Here is a 23,286-nt window from a genome sequence, read left to right on the forward strand (position 1 = left end):
CAGCTGCAAATGGATTCTGAAGGTTCTGTCCTCAGCCCTTTTTCGCTTTTGCCCACTATGCTCCATCCCCTACCAAATCTAAGAAACTGCCCTTATATCCCAGATTCTAGACCTATATTCCTCAACTACCTTTTTTTTTTTTCCTTTGGTCCCCCTAAGTCATATGGAGGTTCCCAGACCAGGGATCAAATGTGAGCCGTAGTTGCAGCAATGCCAGATCTTTAACCCACTGTGGGAGGCTGGGGATCAAACACGGGTCCTAGCAGAGGCTCGAGGTGCTGCAGAGACATCACGGATTCTGCTGCACCACGGTGGGAACGACCTCAATTGCCTCTTTAGCCATGTCGAATTTCGGATTTAACAAATGCATTACTTTCTGCATTCAAAAGCATACGAAAAAAAAAGAAAGAAATGGAGTTCCCGTTGTGGCACAGTGGAAAGGAATCTGACTAGGAACCATGAGGTTGCAGGTTTGATCCCTGGCCTCACCCAGTGGGTTAAGGATCCGGCGTTGCTGTGAGCTGTGGTGTAGGTCCAGATGCAGCTCAGATCCTGTGTTGCTGTGGCTGTGGTCTAGGCCGGCAGCTACAGCTCCAATCCGACCCCTAGCCTGGGAATCTCCATATGCCACCTGTGCAGTCCTTTAAAAAAAAAAAAAAAGCATATGAGAAGGAGACACACCCCCTTATTCATGGGGCCAAGGTCAGGCCTTTTAACATAGTCTCTAGAGATCCCCAAACCAGGCCACCCTCCTAAGCCTCATCTCTCATGGTACCCTATCCTCTAGGGGTTATGAGCTAATTTGGACCACAGGCCAAATCTGGCCCATATATATTTTTTTAATTAACGTGTAATTGATTTACAACGTTGTGCCAGTTTCTGCTGTACAGCAAAAGGACTCAGTCATACATACACATGGCCCATGTTTATTAAGATCCTACATGAAACCTAAAAAGACACAGACACTCCACTTAAACTCTAAATGTATAAAGACCACTTTATTTATTATAGCCTTCATATAGTAGGCATCAAAGAATATTTGTTCAACTGAATATCATCTGTCTATATAACCCCATGGTTATGAAGAAGCAGGAGAAATACTGGTAATGAAAAAATGCCTTGAAACCACTTTGACAAATCATTGTGTAAGCATGCGGATGAAAGTGATCATTTAATCAAGCCTCACTCTTTCAGGTTTCACATTCTAGAAGTGAAAGTTTTCTCTAACTTCTCTTGGCCCACCAAGAACTATGACGCCTCAGGTGCAAACCAGATTTCACAAGCTGGAGGCAATAGGAAAGGTGAGTGCATAAAAGCCAAAGAAGCTTCCTAGACAGAGGGAAGGGCTGACGTGGTGTGCTCTCAAGTTTCTGGCAGCAGAGACACTCCAGGGCAGTTAGGATGGGCCGCTCCCCTCAGCACCACAGGTTGCCAGTAAAGTCCCTCCTCCCTACCTCAGACTCCTCAGATCTCACCACATTCACTCCAGTTCAAAGTCCCTTTCCAGTCAACCCTCCCCAAATGAAGAAAGTGCCTAGAAAAACTTGGCTTCACATTCTGGCTTTGCCACTTGTCAGCTATGAACCATTTCACCTCTCTGATATGAGCCCTTATCTGTAAAGTTTGAGGTCACCTATTTTGGAGGGCGTTGGAAGGATAAGGGCTGCAAAGTTCCCAGCTCAGCACCTGTGCTCCTGGGTTGGGCAGGCTGAGGGCCAGTTCTGTTAGTCCAGACCCAGCTCAGCCAACTCTGGGGTGCAGCCTCATAACGCTGCACAAGCACCATGGGTTCCTCAGCACACCTCTCCCCATGGCAGCACCACCAGGGTCTTGCTCCAGAGCTTCCTTCTCTGCCTAACCACAGGCACTACTCCCACGGTGGCAGCTTCCAGGGAGGTGGAGTAGGCAGTGTAGACCTGGAGTGTCAGAGCCAGCTCTGCCCCAAGGACCTTCACCTCCAGGCTGTGTCCATCCTGTGGCAGAGTTTGTGGGTCAAGGAGCCTGTTACCTGTCCCCCCTACACAGAACAGAGGCCTGCCCTGAGCCAGTTCTAAACAGCTCACCAAAGTCCATCCCATACTTGGCCACCTCTGTGGCTCTCTAGACACAGGTTGGCAGCAAGATTCTAGAAAAGACAAAGTTAATAAAGAGTTCCACCACAGGGCTGAAAGCCTCAGAGAGGCAGGAAATGGGTGGAAGACCCCAAAGAGAAGAGACTGGAAAAGAAATCTAAGTTTCTCTGGGGACTTCTGGAGGAAGCAGGGAGTGGGATGAATAAACGGTGGCCCAGAGCAAGACAGAGAACCTGAGGTCTAGACCTTATTGCCCAATGCTGCCTCCCAAGGGCAATTAAACTTGACCCCACCACCTCCAAGGGTCAGGGGACTATGATGCTTAGAGTCTGCTCTGATTCCCTTTAAAGATACGGTTCAAAGTGCCAGGTGGCTTGGCTATTCATCAGTGTTGAAGATTCAGATCTCAGACATACCAGAGATGTATAATGAAGAGCTGCAGAAAAGCTGCCGGGCCCTCCTTTTCCTTCTGCAACTTGCCTGGATGTCTGGGGGTGTATTTTGAATCTCAAGAGAAAACAGAGGATATGTTCATTCATTCAACAAATATTTATTGCACGAGGGAGTGGGAGACTCCAACCCTCATCTCCCAGGCCAGCAATGGGCTCTCCCTCTTTGTACAGCTACATCGCTGACCCCTTAGCAAAGCCCTTCTCCCTGGCCTTGCAGCTCCCACTCTGTCAAGGAGCAAGTAATGGGCTCCTCTGTTAAGAGGACTCTCCACAAGCCCCTCCAGCCTGGTTTTGCCAGCCGCCCCCCCCCCACCAGGAGGGCTGCCCTTCCAAGGTTATGTCAAGGGCAGCTGACCCCAGTGACCAGCATTCCAGGTCCCAACTGTTGGCCCCTCCCTCTAAGAGCAGGGAGCTGGTGACATATTTCCAGGGCATATCCCAGAGGCCTTCAGAGTGGCAAAACCAGAGTAATATACAGAGTCATACCCACCAGCTAGAACACTGGTGGTGGGCACAGCCGATGGCTTCAAGAATGAAGAGGTGAGTCCATCTTCAACTTATAGACCCTTGGGAAAGGGACGATGCTTCCCATCCAACTCTTTTATTATTTTTTTTTCTTTTTAGGGCCACACCTGCAACATATGGAAGTTCCCAGGACAGGTGTCAAATCAAGAGCTGCAGTTGCCAGCCTATACCACAGCCACAGCAACTCCAGGTCTCAGCCGCATCTGTGGCCTATGCTCATGGCAACACCAGATCCTTAACCCACTGTGCGAGGCCAGAGATCAAACCTGCATCCTCATGGATACCAGTCAGGTTCTTAACCTGCTGAGCCATAATGGGACCTCCCCTGCCCAACACATTCTTATCAAAGAGAGCCCTGCTTGCTCTTCTCAGAAACACAGTTTAATTCAATCCTCCTCAATGCTGGCTCCCCCAAATGCACACACATCCTCTACCCTGGGTTGGGAGGACTAGCACCGGTTTGACAGGTTAGTAGAGTCTCACTGAACTGCACTGCCCTCGCCAGAACTGGGTGAAAGGGAAGGTTAAATGGTTTTTCCAGGTAACCTTCAACCCCTCCTCCCCAACCCATACACCCATGTGGCAGGGGACCAACCAGTGGAAGCTTGGCCCACTACATCCAGACACCTTCCTGGGACAGCGAACGCAGACTCAAAAGGAAGCTCCAGGGCTCAGGGCAAAGGGCAAATGCTGTCCTAAAGGAGCTGTGATTCAGACAAATGGCAGAGCGAAGCAGGGCCCATCCTCCTTAACCCCCAACCAGCCCTCTTAGATAGCAAGCCCAGGAATTCCTGAATCTCATCACTCCCTCCCTCACCTCTGGGGAGGAGCCAGGACTGGTGCTTCTGCCCTTGCTCGCCCCTTCCCAAGCCTGCTCCGTAGCTGCGTGGGTCCTGGACTGGGTTCTCCTCCCTGCACTATGGGCACTGGAAGGCTGCCCACCCTGAAGAAGGCTGATGGAGAGGGGCTGAGCTAGGGTCTATACAAGTCCTGCCAGTGCCCACCTAGGGAAGGGAGAAGCTGTGCTTCTAGAAGCTTCCAGGTCACAATCTCTGTGGCTCAAAACACCAGCCAGGCCTTAGCCCAGGCCCAGAGACGAAAGATTCAACTTAAAACTCCAGCATTGATGCCCACATCCTCTGTGGGATGGGGGGACGGGACAAAGAATGCGAGGGAAGAAGTCATAACCTAACCCCCCCGCACTGTGACCCTGCAGGAAAGGGGCCCAGGGAGCAGGGTGATGGGTGCTTTGCTGACAAGGCTGCAGGACTGCAGTCTGTGCAGTCACTGCATATGCAGGACTCAGCAGGAAGGACTCCAGGCCGTCAACAACCAGATAGCAGACACCGGCTCTTCCTGGGCCTACTGGGATGGGCTTGGCCCAAAGCTCCAACCCCTTAGAACAAGCTCCAGCCCCTGAGAAGGCTGACAGAGCTCCTGGGACGTGAGGGTCCGGAAGCAATGCTCCAGTTCTGGGATTCTCCCTCTCCAGCTCCGGGCAAAGTCAGAGGTACATACTCACTAGAGCCAGCATCACACTTGCAGGTACAGGTGAGAACAGGGCCCTCTGCCCTCAGCCCAGGACCTCTTCCCCTGGGGTGGTATGACCTCTGGCTGGAACTTTTCAAACCTCATGGCCCCTTTTCAAACCCTGCAGGTAAAAGGTCTGCCAGAGCCTCTGGGACCAGGCAATGCCATCAAGTTGACATCCCAGGCAACAGCCATGGAGACCTACTTTCTCAGGGTAAATGTCTCTAAAGAGTTCCAACCTACAGCCAGCTCTAAGTGTTGGCCAACAACCCCCCTTTTTCTATCCACCCTGCCCCCACATTTCCTTGTCAGGTGACGGTTCTTTTGATATTTTGTGGCTTCATCAGAACACTGGGTATGAAATGGGAGTACTGAGCATGCTGTCAGGCTCCAGGGCCCCATTCACATGCCAGACAGGATGGAGAGGTGGGGCTGTGGGTTGGAAACTCTACATTGTGGTCAGGCGTTTATCTCCTCCCTTTATCAAGACCAGATGACTTCAAAGTGTTCTTTTGTATTTTTTTAAACCAGAACAATCTTTTCCCCCAACGCACTCCATCAACCAGGCCAGCTTATCAGTTTCTATTCTTATGGCCCAGTGGGAAGAAGGAGCCAGGTGGTGAGGCTTATACAACTCCTGCCAAGATCAGATGCTGGAGAACCATCAGCCCTTTATGGCAGCTTGTGGGCTAAGCTGGGGCCTGAGCTCCATGTCAGGAGATGGTTCCCATTATAAGGCTTACCAAGAATAATAAGGTGGCACTGTTATAGGTATAGTCATGGAGGTGCCAGTTCCCTGGGGGACCTCGGGAAGGAGCCATACTCCCTCACAGCCAATCAGCAGAGGAGGGTGGGACAGGCACTGGGCCAGGAGGTGGCCCATCTGCTCTGGAGAGGACTCATAGTGGTATGGGCCCCAGGGGTCCTTAGACAGGGAGACAGGTCAGGCCAGGCAGCAAGGCATGCAGAGGTGCACTGGCCCTAGGGGAGTGTACCCCGAAAATCCTGGAAACAAGCCAGCAACCTGTACTTTGTGAGCCAGGATGTTTTTATTCTTCGTGCACCCTATCTTTAGCTTTCTTTTGTTCCCTTTTATATTTAGTAATGTCTTTTGGAAAGGTCAGCCTGTGGCAGTTATGCTAATGAAAACCCAAAGGAGGTGTCTGCATCCACGCCTAGACCAGGAGATTAAAGGAAGCTATGTCCCCTCTCTCCCCAGGGAGTGGAAGTAGAGAGAAGCCCAGAAGTGAGCCCCTTGCTCAGCCAGTGTCCTCTGGAGTCATCTTTCCAAAAGAGATCTTGGGAGTTACAGTTAGAAGCCCTGAGCTTGTGCCCAGGCTGGTGCCATGGGGTAACTTCCAGCACCAACCCCACAGGAAGCATCCCTACCATTCAGCCCGTCACTATCATTCAGCTCCAGGAGGCAGAGAGCAGGTAGATGGTAAACTAGAGAGGCCAGCACACACCTGCTTTCGTTCCTCCCTTGCTTTGCTGAGCCACCTTCCTCGTCACTGAGGACCTGATGATACACTGTGACTGACTCGGGCAGGACCCCTGGCAAGAAAGAACACCCCCAAGGTTGCTAGGGAGGTAATCTACTTTACCACCTCAAGAAAGTGACAGTATCAGCTACCATGAAGAAAGCCAAGGCAGCCTTCCCCCTGCCCTGCCCCTCATGCCCGGGTGAGGGGGGCGAGAGTGGGGGAACAAGGAGTCCTCCAGACCCATCCTCAAAGAGTGAATCATCCGCCTGAAACTGGCCCAAGTTAGCCACTTCCTGCTAAACTGATATCCATCATGACATGCATTACTGTCGGCAAGTTTGGTGAGATGAGGAGGAGAGGAAGACGCAGAGGGGGTCCATCACGACCGTCCCCAGGGACAGTATCTTTTGTCTGGCTTTATGACAAACCCTGGGGTGACAAGGGGATGGCCAACAGGATGGCGCCTGTCTGGGGTTGTGCAGGGGTGACATGGAGGCCATGAAGAGGTGGGGCCCAGGGCCTCCTTTCAAGCCCGTTGGGGCATCCCCACCACAACATGCATCTATGAATTAATGTTTTACAGGGAACTCTGGACTAAAGCCACATGATCTCGATTCCCAGACTGGCTCTGCTATTTGACAGTTATGCGTCTAAGCAAATCGTACCTCTCTGGGCCTCAGGTGCTCCATCTGTAAAATGGGTGTGATGATGTCTGCCCTGCTCACCTCAGTCCCCTTTGAGATGAAATATGTGGTGACTAAGCTGTAAAGCTCTATGTATTACTGAGTTTCAGCCTCACAGAGAGGAGGGAGGCAGGGACAAGAGGAGACACCATGGCTAAGCCTGAGGGAAGAGAAGGTCTGACCCAGGCTGGCTGAGTTCTGAGAACACGGCCCCAGACAGAAACAGGTGGACCAGGGAGCCTGTGGGCCAAGCATGCGGGGCAGACAGAGTGCTCTGGCCAGTCTGAGGTGGCAGACAGTTCAGGAGAGAAGACTGGCTGTCAGCAAATATTTGAAGGGCAGGAGGAAAGATGCATGAGGTGACGGTCAGAATGAAAGAGAAATTCAGTCCCAATGTCAGAAGAGCTGTGCCTTGCTCACTGAGCACCAAGGAGCAGGGGAGAAGCTCCCAAGCTGCCAGGGCCTCCAGCACCTTGTTAATATACACCTCACACTCACAGGGACAGCCTTTCCTTTCTGACCAGAGGCTCCAGGAGAGTGACACACTCCAGGCAAGAAGCCTGTGTCAGACTGAACTTGAGGTCTCTTCTTGTTAAGGTGGGGGATCAAAGCCCAGAGCTCTTTCTCCAACACCCCATTCTTGGCTCTGCCAAGCTGGGTCAAACATCTATATCCTCAGAAACTGGAGGTGATGGGTGAACTGAGATCAAAATCACACTATCTGTCTGTCATACATGAAACTGGCACCACTGACGTGGGTATTCTCTTCCAAGGGAGAAGCCAGAAGAATACAACCCTCCCCAGCAGGAAATACCCCAACAAACCCAGAAAGCACAGCAGCCCTAGAGCTGCCTCCTTATCCAGGCCCCAGCAGGAAACCATATGGAGGTGGGAGCTCCTGCTGTGGCCCAGCAGTAACAAGCCAGACTAGTATCCACAAGGACATGGGTGCAATCCCTGGCCTTGCTCAGTAGGTTTAGGATCTGGCATTGCTGTGAGCTGTGGTGAAGGTCGCACATGTGGCTCAGATCTGGCATTGCTGTGGCTGTAGTGTAGGCTGGTGGATGTAGCTCCAATTCAACCCCTATCCTGGGAACTTCCACATGCCTTGGGTGTGGCCCTAAAAAGACAAACAAACAAACAAAAAACAATACCGAGGAGGCTGAACATTCAGGAAGCTGAGGTGACAGGGGAGAAGAAGGGAGGGAACAGAGGCAGCACCAGGGCAGAAGTGGTCAGAGTTGGACCAGTGCCACCTGTTTACTGGGACCTGGTTGAACGCGCATCTCAGACAGAGGCCTGCATAAAACCATCTACCACAGAGAGGGCTCCAGGCCACCACGAGAAAGGGATCATTTGCCAAAACCTGCCCATGTCAGCACTTGGCCCTGCAGTCCAGGGGATGAATCACATTTGTGGATGGGCAGCTGGGACACCGAGGAGCTCCTCCCTAAAAGACGCCACTTCTTTTTTTTTTTTTTTTGTCTTTTTGCCATTTCTAGGGCCACTCCCGAGGCATATGGAGGTTCCCAGGCTAGGGGTCGAATTGGAGCTGTAGCTGCCAGCTTACGCCAGAGCCACAGCAACGTAGGATCCGAGCCGCGTCTGCAAGCTACACCACAGCTCACGGCAACGCCGGATCGTTAACCCACTGAGCAAGGGCAGGGACCGAACCCGCAACCTCATAGTTCCTAGATGGATTCGTTAACCACTGTGCCACGACGGGAACTCCAAGATGCCACTTCTTAATGGAAAGAGCCTCAGCATACAAGTCAGGTGACCTGGGTTCTAAACTCAGTTCTACCAACTGGTGGATATTAGGCAAATTTCTCAATCTCCACTTCCTGATCTGTAAATAGAATAACTCAATGATTCTAAGTCCTCATCTACACTCTAGCATTCAGTTTTGGGTTTGGGTTTGGTTTTTTTGTTTTGTTTTGTTTTTTGCCACACCCATGGCATGCAGAAATTCCAGGGCCAGGGACTAAACTGTGCCACAGCAGTGACTCAAGCTACAGCAGTAATAACACTGGATCCTTAACCTACTGAGCCACCAGGGAACTCTGAGCATTCAGTTTTTAAAAAGGGAAATTAATATAAATGGCAGTAAGTCCTTGTTAGTTTATCTACAGGGGTGATTCTGACATGCACACTGAGTCTTTGCCTATAGCCTCAATACATGTTATCTTTAAAATGGTTAACAACCTCAAAACATCTAGGAATAAATCTGACCAAGAAAGTGAAAGACTTAGATGCTGAGAACTACAAAACACTAATCAAGGAAATTAAAGGGGATACAAAGAAATGGAAAGATATTCCATGCTCCTGGGTTGGAAAAATTAATATTGTTAAAATAGCCAAACTACCCAAAGAAATCTAGAGATTTAATGTAATCCCTATCAAATTACCCATGACATTTTTCACAGAACTAGAACACATAATCCAAAAATGTATATGGAATCATAAAAAACCCAGAATAGCCAAAGCAATCCTGAGGAAAAAAAAACAAGCAGGAGGTAACTCTCCCAGACTTCAGATAATACTGCAAAGCTACAGTAATCAAAATGGTGTGGCATTGGTACAAATTTTTTTTTTTTTGGTCTTTTCTAGGGCCACACCTGCAGCATATGGGGGTTCCCAGGCTAGGGGTCGAATCGGAGCTGTAGCCACCGGCCTACGCCAGAGCCACAGCAACGCCAGATCCAAGCCTCGTCTGCAACCTACACCACGGCTCATGGCAACGCCAGATCCTTAACCCACTGAGTGAGGCCAGGGATCGAACCTGCAACCTCATGGTTCCTAGTCGGATTCGTTAACCACTGAGCCATGACGGGACCTCCAAGGTACTGTTACAGTTAGATCAATGGAACAGAATATAAACTCACACACCTATGGTCAATTAATCTTCGACAAAAGAAGCAAAAATAATACAAATGGAAAAAGGCAGTCTCCTTACCAAGTGGTGCTGGGAAAGTTAGACAGCTGCATGTAAATCAATGAAGTTAGAACAAAGCCTCATACCATGCACCAAAAAAACTCAAAATGGCTTAAAGACCTAATTAAATGTAAGATATAACACCATAAAACCCCTAGAAGAGAACAGAGGCAAAACATTCTGTGACATAAATTGTACAAATGTTTTCTTAGGTCAGTCTCCTAAGGCAATAGAAATAAAAACAAAATAAACCAATGGGACCTAGTCAAATTTACCAACTTTTGCACAGCAAAGGAAACTATTAAAAAAATATATCTAAGGAATGGGAGAAAATATTTGCAAATTATGCAACCAACAAGGGCTTAATCTCTAAAATATACAAACAGGAGTTCCCGTCATGATGCAGTGGTTAATGAATCCGACTAGGAACCATGAGGTTGCGGGTTCGGTCCCTGCCCTTGCTCAGTGGGTTAACAATCAGTGTTGCCATGAGCTGTGGTGTAGGTTGCAGACTCGGCTCAGATCCCACGTTGCTGTGGCTGTGGCATAGGCCGGTGGCTACAGCTCCGATTCGACCCCTAGCCTGGGAACCTCCATATGCCGCGGGAGTGGCCCAAGAAACAGCAAAAAGACAAAAAAAAAAAAAAAAGTCAAAAAAAAAAAAAAAAAGAAATAAAATATACAAACAGCTCATACAACTCAACACAAAAACACAAAAAATTGGCAGATCCAAACAGACATTTCCCCAAAGAAGACATACAGATGGCCAACATCAAAAGATGCTCAGCATCACTAATTGTTAGAAAAATGCAAATAAAAACTACAATAAAGAATTCCCATTGTGGCTCAGTGGTAACAAACCCAACTAACATCCATGAGAATGTGGGTTCGACCCCTAGTCCAGGAACTTTGGCTTGCAGCAACATGGATGCAAATAGAGATTATCATATAAAGTGAAGTCAGAAAGAGAAAGATGAATACCATATGATATTACTCATATGTTGAATCTAAAATATGGCACAAAAATAACCTGTCTACAAAATAGAAACAGACTCAAAAACACAGAGAACAGATTTGTGGCAGCCAAGGAGAAGGAGGTGCAGGAGAGGGATGGACAGGAGGTCTGGGGCTAGTAGACTATTACCTCGTCAAAGGATAAACAAGGTCCTACTGCACAGCACAGGGAACTATATCCAATCTCTTGGGATAAACATAATGGAAAAGAACATTAAAGAAAGAATGCATATATGTGTATAACTGAGTCACTTTGCTGCACAGCAGAAATCAGCACAACAAATAAATTAAACTAATTTAAAGCAAATCAATCATACTTTAATTAAAAAAAAAAAAGAATGGAATGGAATGGATGACAACCCCATCTTCCTTTGAGGAATTACCTCTTCACAAATTTCCATCTCTGTGCCTGGCCAATCAGAACCCCAAATGCACCCAGCCACAGTACTTGGTCCAGAGTTGGGCAAGGGCCCTGATTCCAAGTGAACCCAGGACTCTGAGAAGATGGAGGCCCGCACTGCTTGGAGACACCTTCACCATGCAGAAGGGCAGGGTGAGATGGATGTTGTTTAAGCCCCTCCTCTTCCCTCAGGTATGAATTAACAGACTGGATTCCCTTCATTCTTGGGGGGCCTTCCCTATATCACGTGGAAGTTCCTGGGCCAGGAATCAAACCTGCACCATAGCAGTGACCCAAGCCACTGCAATGACAAGGCTGGATCCTTAATGTGCTGTTTTCAAAACACTTTGAGTTGAATATCTGGCTGTTGTAATTGAAGAAGGCCAACAGATAAAATCTTGCACACATGTAAAACCATTTTCCATTTCATCTTAAAAAGAATTTTTGAAAGCCACTACAGTACGGCCTGCCATCTGATACAGAAGCGTTGCCCTGAACCTGATCCTAAAACCCCATCCTTAATAGGCTGACCCACCTCAGGGGCCCACAAGCCCACAGGAACAGAGGTGATTCTGAGATTCCCAGCAGTGACTCAGTTTTGACTAGAACCCACAACCTGCTCCAGCTGGGGACACTGCCCAGATATGCAGATGGTGAGAGAGGCACTGACATGCATGGCCTTTCTGGGTGGCCTGGGGTCAGCACCACTCACCACCAGAGTCCTCCTACCACGAACAAGACCCTGCAGGGGAGTGTGCTGCCCAGCTGGGACGTGAACTAGCTGATGTGGTCAGGGAAAGAGATGATGACCCTGGGTGTGGAATGCAATAGTCGGGACCCTAGGTTTCACTCCTTGTCTTTCCAAACCTATTTCTCAACGCAGTGAGTTATGTTCTGCTTTTCAAATGATGCCAGACACTCCCCTCAACTCCAAAGCCATCTATCCCATCTACCCCACTGGAAGCCACCCCTCTGATGCCATACCTTAGAGGTATCTAAACATAGCTCAAACTCACCCTGCTCCAAGCCAAACTCACATATGCTTGAAGCCCCCAAACCTGACCCTCCTTCTGTATCCTCAGTGTCTGGGAAAGGGACGTCATGCATCCAATCCTGACACCTGCGAGTCACCTATGCCCCTTCCTTCCCTCAGCCTCCTTCAGCAAAAAAGGCTCTTACAAACGCCACCTGATTTTGACCACCTCAGTCTCTCATCTTCCTACTTCTCTCCACGTCAGCCACCATCACTCTATCCAAGGAACTGTCATCCTCCACCTACGGTACCTCTCAACTACTACAGCCCCAGATCTACTCCAGAAACACACTCCCCCCCACGATTCATTCTCCACAGGGAAGCCGAAGTGATCTTCCCCAGTGCAACTCCCATCAGATCCTCATCTCCACTCCTCCCAGCAAAACAACCAGACTCCCAAAGCTCCGGGGGCAAAGGTGGGACTCTCTCAACACCCCAGGAGCCCAGGTCTTACTGGCTGAGTGGCAGGGTAATCATGAGACCAAAATGGACCAGACAAGTCTGGGAGGCACTGCTCAGCCCAGGGCCATGGCTGCACCCTGGGGCGACTTTCCACCCCCATGTCAGGCTCAGAACCAGCTCCATCTCACCAGTGCAGACCTGATCTCACCACAGATGGAACGGGAGCTGGCGGCCAGGCAGGGGAAGCGCAGCAGGGCTGAAGCCAGGGGTTGTGACTGTCAGGAAGGCACGGAGACAGAGCACGAGCAGGGCCACAATAGACAGTATCTGTGGGGCCGGCTGAGAGAAGGCAGCTGTCGGGAGGATAAAACTCAAGGAGTCTATCTCTTCCCTCTTATCGAACTGACCCTTGGCAGCCTCACAGCCTGTGGAGAACAAACAGTCATTAACAACCCTTCCCACACTTTCTCCAAACACACTCCTGGGTAACCAGCCTGGCCTTGGGAAAGCCTGGCCCTCTTCCCTGCCAGGGTGGGGCTTGGGGCCTAACTCTCGGCCAGACCTCTGCGTCCTGCCCCTCCTTCTTGGGCAATGATCCAAGAAACCTTACATTCTACCCAAACTGGTCTCCTCAGTGCCCCCCAGTTGTCCCCTGACCTTTTAGTTTAGGCCTTTGCCTCACCGCCTTTCTTCTCCCCTCTACTAAGAAACCCTACACCACCCCCTCCCAGGCATGTTCTCAACTCCTAGAAGACCAGCCAGAGATCTTAATGCTGCTGATCCAGCACCTCCCAAGATCAGCCTGTGATCCAACTTCCAGTGCTGGCTCTGGGGAAAAAAAACCTTGCTAGAGAGCAGAGCCCAGGGTATAAGGAAGTGAGGGGACTCAGAGCAGAAAGAAATGGGAATCCTATGAACCCCAGGGCCTAACAGGCGCCCAGTGCAGGAATGGAAGAATACAATGCGAGGCCAGCTAGGTTTTGCTGCTGGAACCCAGGACAAAGCAAGAGCAAGGGTTAGGAGGTGGGGATGAGGACAATAGGAGGCCCGGGGACAGCTCCCTTGGCTGCAGGAGCCCAAGCTCTCTAGAGAGATGCCAGAGCAGGATGGCCACTGTCAGTATATCTAAATATTAGGAGAAAGATCAACTGATTCCTATGGATGCCTGGACTGCATGGCAGCATTCCGGGCCCCCAGCACTACCTCCTCACTCAGGATATGGTGTCCCCTGTTGGGTCTACCAGATGGTTTGAGAGCAAATTCCTGAACAGGCCTTCAAATTTTTTTTTTTTTTTTTTTTTTTTTTTGCTTTTTAGGGCCACAGATACAGCATATAGAAGTTTCCAGGCTAGGCATCGAACTGAAGCTGCAGCTGCCAACCTATGCTATAGTCACAGCAACGTGCCATTTGAGCCACATCTGCGACTTACACCACAGCTCAGGGCAATGTCAGACCCTTAACCCACTGAGCGGGGCCGGGGACTAAACCCACAACCTCATGGATACTAGTCGGGTTTGTTTCTGCTGAGCCACACAGGAACTCCAGGTCTTCAAATTCTTTATTCAGGGGATGAGGATTCTGAGGCCCAGAGAAGGGCAGACACTTGCCTGGGTCATATAGCACCAAAACCTCTGTGGGTAGGTAAGACAGCAAGAACCCTGTACATACCCAACCAGACTGGGCCCTGCACTGTGAAAATCATCAAACAAGTTGCTTCCCATTTGGAAGAGCCAAACAGAACTGCCTTGAGGCTCTCATCCAGCCCAGGTCTCCACCTTGTGCCAACAGAGAGCCTACTGTTTTGTAAAGGATGAATGGCAGGGTAGCCCCACAGATCCGGGATGGGCAGGACGTGCTGGGATGGTGGGTGGGCAGCAAGGGCAGAGGACACCTTCTGCAGTACCTCACCCATGTGTGAAGAAGGGTGAGGTACCGTCTATGTTAACCATAGGAAAGGCCGCTTGAGAGATCTGAGCTCACATCTATCTATTGCTGCTTTGGGGTCAAGCGTGAATTGCTTTTCAGGCACTGAGGAAATCCCTTCATCCATCAGCTGCCACTTCGGCCTTGGGCTGGACCTCCCTGACAAAAACTGTTTACTGTGTTCCTTTTTCACAGCATCTTCCTGTCTAAGGAAGAGCCAATATTGGCTCCCCCACACTAGGAAGAGCCTGAATAGGGTCCCCATGCCTCTGCACCCTCTTTGGGCTTTCCTATCTCCCCCACCCATGGGACTCGGGCCATGCCAGAGGCCCCAGGAACCAGCCAGAAGCTAACAGGTATAGGTCCAGGGGGAATACCAAACCTTCTGAAACAGGATGAAACCGAGAGAAGGCCAACCCCTGGACAGTCCCTTGTGGCCCAGACTTCAATGGCTCCCGAGAAAACCCAAGACAGAAAGGGAGCAGGATCTCAGAGGCTCCCTCCCCTCCCCACCTCCCCACACAGCCTCAGTGCCTCCGGCTGCGGTCTGTTCCACCTGCTCGGCAGAGGATTCAGCACAGGCTCACAGAGACTTTCATTTCCTTCTGACTCTCATTCCGATTCACCAGGAGTATGAAATAATTGGTATTTTGTTTCCAACTGCACTTGGGGGGAACTCCACTAACAGGCCAGGGGAGAGTCTACTGAAGTCCCTTGCAAACTCAAAGGGACCCCCCACATAGAAGGAAGGAGGTCTTAACTATGCATGGTGACAGATGTTAACTAATTTGTATACATTTCCCAGTGTATACAAATATCAAAGCATTTTGTTGTACACTTGAAACTAATATAATGCCTTATGTCAATTATTCTTCAATAGAAAAAAAAGAAGGAGGAAGTGGGAGTGGAGGAGGAGGGTGGAGCTGTGGGGGTGACAGAGCAGGGAGGGGAAACCCCACCCCACCCCCAATTCCCTCACCTGTGCCTCTTTCTACAATCTTCTTTTTTTTTTTTTTTTCATGAGAGTCACAATGTTTATTTCAGGTTCTCTCTTGGTTTTTTGTTTTGTTTGTATTTTTTTTTTCTTTTTTGCCACACAGGCAGTGTGTGGGAATTCCTGGGCCAGGGATTACATCTACGCTGCACAGCAGCAACCAGAGCCACAGTGGTGAGAATGCAGGAGCCTCAACCCGCTAGGCCATCAGAGAACTCCCAACAATTCGCTTCTTAACTACCCCTCTTCGCTACCCTCCCCAGCCCCTCCAAATTCCCTTCAGCCACACAAATAACTAGCTTGTTGATTTTTCCTCACCATGGCAGTTCCCTCTAGACCAATTAGCTATTTGCATTTGTTGCTGATCTTCCTCAAAAGGGTGCAGATCTGCTCAGGCTGGGGGCGGTTGCCTGCCCACTGCGCTAGGACTTTACAGCTGAAGGATTTGGAAAGAAAGGGTGAGGACCACTCTCTGGGGTCCCCGGGTCATGCCTCAACACCTTGAGGGCTCCTGCCCTCTTGAGCTCCCTTTCAGGAGCAGGACAGGCCTCACACCCTAACCACACAGAAGGAGGGCTGCTTTCTGTCCCTCTGGTATGTTTCCCATCCTGAGAAACAGAGAGAGGAAGACAAGGAGAGAAAAGGGAGAGAGGATGCTAATGGGCAAAGATGGTAATACAAGGAGAGGTGAGAACCAGAGGACTAGAGGACAGAGAACATGCCCCTCCAGGCAGGAACCCGCGTGCTGCCAGCTCCCCTCCACCTCAGCAGCCAGTGGGGTGATGTCAGTCAACCTCCTATCCTCTCCGGGCTTCCTCATTTGCAGATTCACATCCCCTTGAAGGAAGAAGCTGTTTGAGGATATTTTTCAACATCTGAACTCTTTGTTTTGTTTCAATATTATTATTTCAGAAATACAAATTTAGCATGGACATCGAAATAAAGAAAAATTACATTTTTCTCTAGATTTCCTTTGTCCCTGGTTCACTTTACTGTACATGGTGGTGTGCACTGCATTCACAGCAAAATATCACAAATATATGAATGCTAACAGCTACAACTGAGGGGAAGAGGCCTCTTCACCCAGAAAGATGATCTTCTCTCTAAGCATCTATGAGGACGAGTACCCTTCTACCCTTCAGCACTGCCCCTCCTGCCCCACCCTGTTCGGTCCCTCCTATTCGTGTAGGAGGAAACATCCCTGATTCTCAGCTGGAAAGTTGGAGTGGCAAGAAGCCCAGCCTATGCCCTGGAGCCCTAGATCCACAAAGGCAGTGCAAAGGAGTGATTGGCAATATGTTGTAATTACAACAATGATATACAAATAAGCACAAAGAAGTACTCTAGAATGGATGGTTTGGGAGAACACAGGCGTCCCTGGTGAGCCTGGCATAACTGGAGGAAAAGCCTGTTTTTCCCAGATAGCAGGCAAAGTTCAGACCCTCTCCTTGCAATGTCATTTGGAGATGTTTGCCCTAATAGTGAGGACTTCTTGTCAACAACCACTCTGTGCAGACAGGGAGGAAAATCTAAAACCTAGGTCCGCAGAGAGCTGGGACAGGCCCTCTAGTTGGTAAGGGCTCAGGTTTGCGGAACTTGTGCTGGGGAAGTTGGGGTATGGGAACTGAGAGTGGGGAAGCGGGAGGGGGAGGAGGAGGAGGCCACCCTAGGCTGACGTATGGAGACAGAAGAGCTCAGGCGTGCTGAGCCTGGACCACAAAGTCCCAGTTGCTTTCAGGATGTACAGAGGCCCCTGGGGCTTCACATCCCCACCTCCTCAGCAGTGAGGCCCCAAACCTCTGGCAGAGCAGGGTCAGAAGTAATGAGCTCACCAGGGTTCCGGGTACACTATCAGCACCCTGCATGTGGCTCCTCCAAAGCGAGGACGCATTGTCTCCTACAAACTCTTTCTCCTCCTGACTGCCTCATTTCCTCTAAAGGAACCAACGTCATCACCCAGGCAGTGAAGTGTCAAATCCCAGGCAATCAAACGTCGGTTCCAGAAGATATCTACTTTCACAATTCTCTACAATCAGCCCCTTCTTTTCCACTTCTACTGCCAAGTTCCAGTCTTCACTACATCTCACCTGGACCCTAACTAGTTTTCAGTTTTCTCCCTCCCTCGTTTCTTTGTCTCCTGATGACCCAGCCATACCCTGCTTGCTGCCCATCTGCCCTCTGCCTGCTCAGAAACTTGCCAAGCCCTCTTTTGCTCCCTGCCAATTCAAGTCCTCATCGAGCACCTTGCTGCACTGATCTCTTGCAGTGTCTACTTTCTCTCCTTCTGGGGACTTAAGCTTTTGGATACAGTCTTGGGGACTGCCTACCATGCCACCAGCCCCGCCCTGGCCAAGGGAGGGAGTATGACCCAGCCTGGGCCAACCAGACCTGGGAAATGACTCTGAAGCTGTGGCAACAAAATTATGCTGCACAGCTGGAACTGGTGACAGTAGTACCCAGAAGAGGCTGAGCCAAAGGCTCCTGCCATACCAATGCTAAGACCCTGGAGGGGATCTGGGTCCTGTACCATTCCTCAGATTCTAGAAATTCCCACAGCCCTTCAAGGATGCCCTTTCCTGCTGAAGTTAGTCAAGTTGTTGCTTGTACCAAACAGGATTGTCTCACTAGTTTTTCTTTTTTCTTTTTAGGGCCACATGTGCGGCATATGGAAGTTCCCAGGCTAGGGGTCCAAACGGAGCTGCAGCTGCCAGCCTACGCCACAGCCATAGCAACACAGGATCTGAGCTTTGTCTGTGACCCACGTCACAGCTCATGGCAATGCTAGATCCTTAACCCACTGAGCGAGGCCAGGGATCAAACCGGCATCCTCATGGATAATAGTTGGGTTTGTTGCTTCTAAGCCACAAAAGGAACTCCTTCTTGCTACTTTTTGAAATACCTCTCCAACCAAAAGAGAAAACTCCCTGAAAGTGCCATGATGGCCTCTCTCTGCACCTGCTGGGCTGCACGCCTCTCCAGCCCACAGGCACTGCTAGAACTCTACCTGCCTGTTCAGGGCCCAACCCAAAGGCCTGAACCCTCTGCAGGGATGACTTCTGCCTCCTTTAAACCCACAAGCCACTGGTGGACCTTGTGTCTTCCACTGTGGACACTGATGTACTTGTCTTATCCCCCTCCCAGAGGACAGGTGACTTGATCATTCTCTTCTCTACCTACCATAGTTCCAGGCTCAGTAAAATTCACCACGCTCGGGGGGCAGACAAACCTCAAGGACAATTACAGGGTTGCCACAAGAGAAAGACAGGCAGTGACAAAGAGCATGGGGTATGTGGAGTTCCTGTCGTGGAGCAGTGGAAAGGAATCTGACTAGGAACCATGAGGTTGTGGGTTTGGTCCCTGGCCTCGCTCAGTGGGTTAAGGATCTGGTGTTGCCGTGAGCTGTGGTGTAGGTCACAGACACGGCTTGGATCCTACATTGTTGTGACTGTGGTGTAGGCTGGCAGCTGTAACTCTCCATATGCCATCGGTGCAGCCCTAAAAAGCAAAATAAATAAATAAATAAAAAAAAAAAAAAAAAAAAAAAAAGACCACGAGGTGTGCTGTCAGAAAGATCTGAATCTGACTTCTGTATCCTCTACTTACCAGCTGTCTGTCCTTTTTTTTTTTGGTCTTTTTAGGGCTGTAACCGCAGCATATGGAGGTTACCAGGCTTAGGGTCAAAACAGAGTTGTAGCCACTGGCCTGAGCCACAGCCACTGCAATGCCAGATCTGAGCTGCATCTGCAACCTACACCACAGCTCATGGCAACGTCGGAACCTTAACCCACTAAGCAAGGCCAGGGATCAAACCTGTGTCCTCACGGATACTAATCAGCATTTCCGCTGAGCCACGATGGGAACTCCCAAGTCTCCTGAGTTCTTAGGTCTCAGTTCTTCATCTAGGAAAGAGTGACAGTAATGCAGACCCCACAATGCTGCTAGGAGGATCTGACGAGCTGACACGTGAGAGCATCTAGCATGGTGCCAGGCTAGGAGGAATCAGTCGGGGAATGGCAGCCATTATTCCAGCTATTCACAGCTACTGGTTTAGCAGATGCTCCATTGCAGGGATGGAATCAGGAGCCCTGGGCCTGCTGAGTGACCCACAGTGCATCTCTCTGTTCTTCAGTAACCATGATCCCCTCCCCTGGGGCTACATTTGCCTTATAAACCTCCTGAAAAACAACAGGTGGAAAATACTTGGCAAAGTAAAAGCACAATGTAAGTGGTTCCTCCTGTTTTTCTATTTTTTTTTTTTTTTTGGGTCTTTTTTGCTATTTCTTGGGCCGCTCCCGCGGCATATGGAGGTTCCCAGGCTAGGGGTCGAATCGGAGCTGTAGCCTCCGGCCTACACCAGAGCCTCAGCAACGCAGTATCCGAGCCGCGTCTGCAACCTACACCACAGCTCACGGCAACGCCGGATCGTTAACCCACTGAGCAAGGGCAGGGACCGAACCCACAACCTCATGGTTCCTAGTTGGATTCGTTAACCACTGCACCACGACGGGAACTCCCCTCCTGTTTTTCTAAATTTTGGAGATTCCCAGGCATCCTGTCCAGTGTGTAGCCATGGCCAACACCCCAACCTGCTGGGCCTGAGGGACAGGAACAGGGCAGATGACTGCGCGGTTTGGTGTCTGCTTTCCCATCTCCGTGCAGCCACCCCTTTTCCAAAGGCCTTGTACCTAAATGTCCTACTTTTGTGGGGCCTAGCAAATAATCAGGAGGGGATAATGGGGTAGTGTCTGCTACTCGGTTACAAGGGGGAGCTCAGGCCCCACAGGTTAACTCTACCATTGACCTAGCCAACACTGGGCAGCAGGAGAGTGGAAGGAAAAGGCCAATCTAGGGCAGCTACCAGAACAAGCCTGGGTAGGGGAGCAAGGTGGGAGGAAGTCTCTCTTAAGACTTTACATCTGCATGGATTAATCTCCCAATCAATTGTCATGGGCCCGAACCAGTGATTCTCAACTCTTATGGCCAAGGAGCTGGGCAGAAATCAAATTCTAGGCCCCACCCAGACTGCCTGAACCAGAAGACTCAGGGACAGGGGCCAAGCAATCTGTGCCTTAAACACCTTTCCAGGGGATTCTGACATCTGGTAAATTATGAGAAATTCTGTCCTAAACCTTTAACTGCAAGTCTCTCTGCTTTAACTCAAATTACTGATCACCTACTATGTGCCAAGGGCTGAGCCAAGCAGTGATCTTTCAGAAATAAGGACACGTCTGAAGAACCTGAAACATCTAACAGGGACCAAAATCAAGTACACAAATACACAAGGCAGGATAGGGTGTAGAATAAGGCAAAGGAATCAGCTTCCCGGCCCACTCACCATCCCGCAGATCTCCTCTTGCCACCACTGGGGAAAAGAGAACCTCAGTTTTGAGAAACCCTCCCTCTATGCTATTTTGGACTCCTCATAATTGCAGGTAGTTTTTTCAAGAAGAGTGATCTTCACCCTGTGGCATGTTTCAAGCCCAAAGGTTTGGCTCGTGGGGAAATGGTCCATGAAGCCACACCCAGTAGTTCTTAGTGGCTTTGAAACTGGCACTATCTGGGGTTTGGGCTCAGAAAGTTCCTAGAGGGCTGTGAACATGCCACAGCACATCACATCACTGCATTCCCGTGCAGGGTCACTCCCCCAGGCCCCTGGCAAGTTGACACGTGAGCACAGATGCAGACATAAACAGGCACACAGACAGTTGGCCCCCTGGCCTCTCTTCCTCCATTCTCAAGTTACTCGGTTAAAGGCGTCCTATTCACAGCCAAGAGGGGAGGGATGAGAGAGGGGGTGCTGAAGCAGGGAACCATCTGGTTCAGATCAAGATTGCTCATTCAGGACCCCAACGGAACTCTCAGAGCCTGCAGAGCCTTTCTGATGGCTCTGAGATTTCCCTCCCTCCCCACACTGGGAAACTGAAGACTTAACTAGGAAAGGAACATGCAAAGGCATATCTTCCAAAGGAAGACAAAAAGCTGAGATATATAGGCAAGTCTGTGCCACCTTTCTGAGCCCTGGCTCCCTCTTCCCTTCTAATCCTGAACCCCACCTCTACACTTGAGATCACCACCAACATTGTGTCTTCCCCCCACAAAGAGCTCAGGACACCTACCAGGCATCCTACCCTGAACGGGCAACCCCCTCCAAAGTTAGCGGCAGAAGCAGAATGAGGCTTAGGGGTGTGGTCTCTCAGACTCCTCACATGTACCGCCATGTCCACCAAGGTAGGAGGACCCAGGAGTCCACCAGACATGATAAGAGAAAGGGATGACCACCAGCTTTCAGACGACTGTCCCAAAGACAAGATGGGAGTACGCATGACTGGCTAGGAATGACTTCCCAAGGACCCCAGGGTGCCTTAAACCCCCTCGGCAGCTTTGGCTGAAAGAGGCTGCCACTCCCTTTCCACCACCAGCACCTTGCTCCCCTTTCCCCCAACTACACCTTAGACTGTTCTACAGTGTTTTATGGAGCAGCAAAGCAAGAGGCAAGATGGGAGATGGAGGTAGTTGGCTAGAAATAAAAATTGAAAGGCTAACTTGAGTAAATGAGCAATAGATGGGTGACTTTACAGGCAGAGAAGGCCAGAAGTGAAACAGGGGAGGGAAGAGGGGGAAACAAAAGTGGAAAAAATCTAAAGGGGAGACTAAAGTGAGCTCAGCTGCAGCAGGGGGCTGGGAAGTTTGGTCCAGTCACAGAGGAAGGACTAGAGGAAAGAAATGACTCTTCTATGCCAAGGCAAGGGCTCACGCCAGCCCCAAGGGACTGGGGCATGGCCTTGGCCAAGTTCCTGGTTTGTGCCTAGCCTCAGTTTCCCCAGAGTGGGAAGGAGGTCAAGCTGTTAGGTCTCATCAGAGAGAAGTGGGCCATTGTGGTTGGCTAGGGGGCAGTGCCAGGTAGAGGAAAGAGGAGAGAGATGCTGATGGTGCAAAGACAGGCTCTGGCCAAGACAAGCGGGACAGGGGTCTCCAGGTAGAGCAAAGGCCAGAAGGGCCCAAGGGGGTTGCGGGGTGTGAACTAGGCAGTGGACTAAAGTCGGGACTGGGGCACGAGGAGCTCTTCCCAGGGCTGGAGACTGCCACCAACGAGTAGAACAGTCGCGCCTGGAGGGCTGGGAGCGGTTGGAGGTACAGAACAGAAGCAGGAGGAGGGAATAGGGACTGAGGCCAATGCAAGCGGACCCCCGCCCCCACGGGGCAGCCCAGCGCCCTGACCCGGGGGAAGTTGCTGGGGTGGACTGGCAGGTCTGGGCCCTTAGCCGAGCCAGCTGCCCGTGCAGAGGGGGTTCGGGGCAGCAAGGGGCCCGGGGCGCCCCACATCCCTCCGGTCCTCATCTCGCCCGCGCACCTCAGTCAGCGCCCGGCGTCGCACGGGCCATGCTCGCCGCTCCTGCCGCCGCCTCCGTCAGCTCAGAAAAAGCCGCCGCCGCCGCCTGCGTCCAGACCCGTTAGCTCCGCGGCTCCCCAGTCCGCCAACAGCGGGCCAGTCCCGCCCTTGCCCGCCCTGCCCTCTCTGAGAGAGCCGCTGCCGCGCCGCCTCCACCGCCGCCGCCGCCTCAGCCCGACCCCTCCCCCCACCCCAGCCGGACTGGAAGGGAAGGGTGGGGGCCGGGGGGCGGCTGCCCCCTCCCCATTCACATCCTCCTGGTCTGTCCCCTCCCACCTCCTCCCGCTCTCATGGGTATGCTGGGATATGGAGTCCAGATCGCACCGGACTGCTAGGAGTGCGGGCATCCAGGACTACTACTCCCAGAAGACAGCGCGCGCGCCCCAGGGCTTGTGGGCTCTGTAGTTCAACTGGGTTTCAGAGAGTCTGTCGCGCAGGAGGGGGAGGG

General features: G+C 50.8%; 1 protein-coding gene across 9 annotated transcripts in view; it reads right to left on the reverse strand.

Moving 5' to 3' along the window:
* ST3GAL2 (ST3 beta-galactoside alpha-2,3-sialyltransferase 2) overlaps positions 1–23,081 on the reverse strand; it is a 54,160-nt gene extending 31,079 nt beyond the window's left edge. For 2 of the 9 annotated variants that reach the window (XM_021093802.1, XM_021093799.1), the window contains exons 1-2: positions 22,800–22,973; positions 12,729–12,955 (exon numbers count right to left, since the gene is read on the reverse strand). The gene's annotated coding sequence lies outside the window, so the exon portion shown is untranslated. Of the gene's footprint in view, positions 1–2,488; positions 2,981–3,014; positions 3,157–12,728; positions 12,956–22,799 lie in introns of those variants that run through there. The other 7 variants (XM_021093797.1, XM_021093800.1, XM_021093796.1 and 4 more) reach the window with 7 other exon arrangements.

The sequence above is a fragment of the Sus scrofa genome, chromosome 6 (genome assembly GCF_000003025.6).
Source record: "Sus scrofa isolate TJ Tabasco breed Duroc chromosome 6, Sscrofa11.1, whole genome shotgun sequence".
NCBI classification, from domain to species: domain Eukaryota; kingdom Metazoa; phylum Chordata; class Mammalia; order Artiodactyla; family Suidae; genus Sus; species Sus scrofa.